Genomic DNA, 4,264 nt, shown 5'->3' with positions numbered 1-4,264 from the left:
GTCTGATTGGACAAGTGCATTTTAATGTAAAAGAGTCTCTAAATAATAAAAAGAATGACTGTTGAAAGTTAATTGGTAGTTTCAAGATGGAAGCTATACATAACCAGAAGTCTCTGATGAGACTGTAGCTCTACTGGTCTGTATAACAAAAGAAAAGTAGCACTTGGATTTGAAACATTGCAACATGCAACAATAAATAGAATTATGTATCTTAATGTAGTCTACTTTTGTGACAAGTTATATTGAAATCAAATGAAAACTAGGAGTAGTAGCGTTTTGAAAGTATTTCACGGAAATTTCTATTTTTAGTAACCATGACAACACCATTCACCCAAATTAAAAAAAAACAGAAATACATATTATGTATCGTAGTGTATTCTAACTGTGTGCCAAATTAGATTGAAATCAGACCAAAATTGTAGGAGGAGTAACGTTTTAAAGGAATTTCAAAGAAATTTCTATTTTAAGTAACCATGGCAACACTGTTCATCGAATTCAAAAACCAATGCAATAAATTATGTATCTTAGTATAGTCTTCTTGTATGCCTAATTAAATTAGAAGCAGACTTAAACTGTAGCAGGAGTAGTGTTTTAAAGGAATTTCACAGAAATTTCTATTTTTAGTAACCATGGCAACACCGTCCATTGAATTCAAAAACCGATGCAATAAATTATGTATCTTAGTGTAGTCTACTTGTGTGCCAAGTTATATTGAAATCGGACCAAAACTGTAGGAGGAGTAGCGTTTTAAAGGAATTTCACAGAAATTTCTATTTTTAGTAACCATGGCAACACCGTCCATGGAAATCAAAAACCGATGCACTAAATTATGTATCTTAGTGTAGTCTACTTGTGTGCCAAGTTATATTGAAATCGGACCAAAACTGTAGGAGGAGTAGCGTTTTAAAGGAATTTCACAGAAATTTCTATTTTTAGTAACCATGGCAACACCGTCCATGGAAATCAAAAACCGATGCACTAAATTATGTATCTTAGTGTAGTCTACTTGTGTGCCAAGTTATATTGAAATCGGACCAAAACTGTAGGAGGAGTAGCGTTTTAAAGGAATTTCACAGAAATTTCTATTTTTAGTAACCATGGCAACACCGTCCATCGAAATCAAAAACCGATGCACTAAATTATGTATCTTAGTGTAGTCTACTTGTGTGCCAAGTTATATTGAAATCGGACTAAAACTGTAGGAGGAGTAGTGTTTTGAAAAATTGTTTACAGACAGACGGACAGACAGACAGACAGACAGACAGACAGACAGACGGACGGACGACGGACACCTTACTATCGCATAAGCTCTTCTGGTCTCTGACCAGTAGAGCTAAAAACCAGACTTCGATCCCGATAGAGATCGTTAATTGAGTTCACATTCGATCGGGATCGAAGTTCACTAATTGCATACTACTGAAAAGGCATGGAACTAACGAACTTAACGAATGTGGACATTTATGTTGTTGTTAAGACAGAAAGCCTAGATAAAATTTCGTTTTATGTGTTTTTTTTGTATTTATCAATAACATCACTAATCAATCAAGCACATGCCATGTGTAATGGACTTTATTTTAGTTTTCAAGTTGACAGTATTAGATCTTTATTGACAAATTTACGGACAAGTGAAGTTGAAGTTCGGACAAGTAAATGTCTTGGTCACTTGTCCGAATGGACAAGTAGGAAAAAAAGTTACTGTCGAGCCCTGCACACGATAGGCTTATCGCTCGTCATGTTCACCCATCTCCTTTAGTAAAAGTTTGGAAGGTCAATGAAAGGTCCAGGACAAAAAAATTGATGAAGTTGATTAGCTCTCCTCAATATGTATCAGCATATGAAGTTAGATAAAAAAATTTTTAATTTGTTTTTTTTTTTAAACTTAGCTAAGCACAAATTTGAGAAAAATGAGATCAAGGTAAAAGAGAGGATCAAAGTAAAAATGTTGATGCAATTAAATAGCTCTCTAAATATGTATCAGCATTTGAAATTTTGATACATAAATCTTATACCTTCTTTGAAATTTAGCTAAAAACGAATTCAGGCTGTCCTGAGCCCTTTTTGACAAAAAATTTCTGCAATTTAAATTAAGAAATTTTAGAGCTAATTTAGGGCTAATAACTTATATAAAAATGTTATTAGTTTTTCAACATATTTGAGATGAGTTGTTCTTCAAAATATTTTGCAACATTCTTTGCAAATTATATCTTACAAGTTTTGAATACTGTATATTTATTTAGTGGGTTGATATTTTAGAGATATTTAGTGATTTTATCCTAAAAGTTGTTATTTATTAGTGTAATTAATTTTGAGCAATTTTAGGGATATGGCCAAATATAAAAGTTTTCTGGTAACATGTCATAAAAATTAGGTTAGGTAGGTGATGACTTATTTTTTATTTTTTCACTTTTACTCTGGATTTTAAAAGATCCAGTTAATTATTCATTACAATGTTTTTTTGTCATAATTATATATTAAATTAAAAAATATACAATAAAACAGGTGTACACTATACTTTAAAACACTTGAGTAGTTACATTTTACTGTCCAAAACATGCATTAAGAGAAATCTATAGTAAACAGAAGTACAAAACCCGGATTTGGAAGTTAAGAGTCAGTGGGTAAAAATTAGGGTCGGTCCGGTTACCGGAAACACAAAATATATTTTTTAGTATTTTTACTTGCTCAATAATAGTTGATATTGAAGCAACCTTTATTTTTGGTACTGCCTACAATGCCAAAATTAGATGGTCATCGTTTACCGAGATATCATTATATTACATATTGTACATGTTGGATGGTAATCTCATCATTCATCATATGTACTAAATGTATGATTGTAAATATCATCTATGAGAGGTATGTCTCTTGACTTTAATAAACTGAACTGAAAGGGGGATTTAATATTCCTGTAATGAGGTATATATAAGCTTGTTTGTTTGTACCGGTGTTTGTTTTTATTTACAACCACCCTGTAGCTTAAAGCATGCATCACTAGAGGGCATTTAATGGTCATCCAGGTAGGACAAGATGAGTGAGTAGTGTTTAAAACCAACAAGTATGAAGAGATCATTATATCATTAGGCTAAACACTAGATTTCATATACCATTGAATAGACTAACAGGCTAACATTTAGAAAATAGGTCTAATACATTTGAATATTCTTTAAAAGAATATTTGTTTCAACCTACAGTAAAATTTATTTCATTTAAATATAATTATTAAAAAGGAAAATATACATTGACTTTTTTATTTTATTGCATGATCATTAGACTAAATACACTTGAAATGTATTTTAAATGAATAGATGATGATTATAATAATAAAGCAGTACATGTATGTAAACAAATATTTCATAAACCAGTCTTAGTAGGGATTATGTTGGACGGTGATCAGAAATGGCGGCGGGAATGTTCGAGTAACCACCGTATTAAATTTTCAACAAAAATGTCATTATAAGAGTCATAAATCGATTATTACAACATTCGTAAACTTACCTCAGTTGAAAGTAGTCTTCTTCTGTATCCGATGAAATATATGAAAGCTTTGATAGAGTGCAAGGAAGGCTTTTGCAGAAGCAAATGCAATTCACTGCTATTAGGATAGATTCCAAATCTCAGTGTGACGAAATCCTATTCAGGTCCAACTCACGTGATCAATGGTGGTCAATGGAGCATGACGATTCCGAAAACTAAGAAAGAAAGAGAATGAAAGAAAGAAAGCTAGAGAGGACATTGTTATAAGGGATTCAAAAGAAAAGACTCACTTGTTTATATATTAGTATAAAAAGTTTATTGTCTGATGATATATATAATATATATATATATATATATATATATATATATATATATATATATATATATATATATATATATATATATATATATATATATTTAAGGAATCACTGTCTAGTTAGTAGAGTATGCCACTAATGCCAGGGCATCAACGATAGTTGGAAACGTGGGATAATTTGCATAACGGGCGAAGCCCGTTATGCATAAATTATCCCACGTTTCCAACTATCGTTGATGTCCCTGGCATACTCTACTAACTAGACAGTGATTCCTTATATTTCCATTTCATTGTGAAATAAAATTGTAAATTTAGATTTTAAAAATGTAAACCGATAGATTTAAATTACACGAGGTCTCACATGTCAATTTCAATAGTCCCCGCCCGCTGGCGTCAAACACAAAGACAGCCGCACGAGAATTTCATGCATATTAGGCCTCCTTAGCGTCAGACACAAATACAGCTGCACGAGAA

This window comes from Saccostrea echinata, unplaced genomic scaffold (assembly GCF_033153115.1).
Source record: "Saccostrea echinata isolate AGI-Se365-2 ecotype Australia unplaced genomic scaffold, CSIRO_AGI_Sech_v1 ptg000054l, whole genome shotgun sequence".
Taxonomy (NCBI): domain Eukaryota; kingdom Metazoa; phylum Mollusca; class Bivalvia; order Ostreida; family Ostreidae; genus Saccostrea; species Saccostrea echinata.
The sequence above is the reverse complement of the archived record's forward strand: the minus strand, read 5'-3'. Positions refer to the sequence as shown.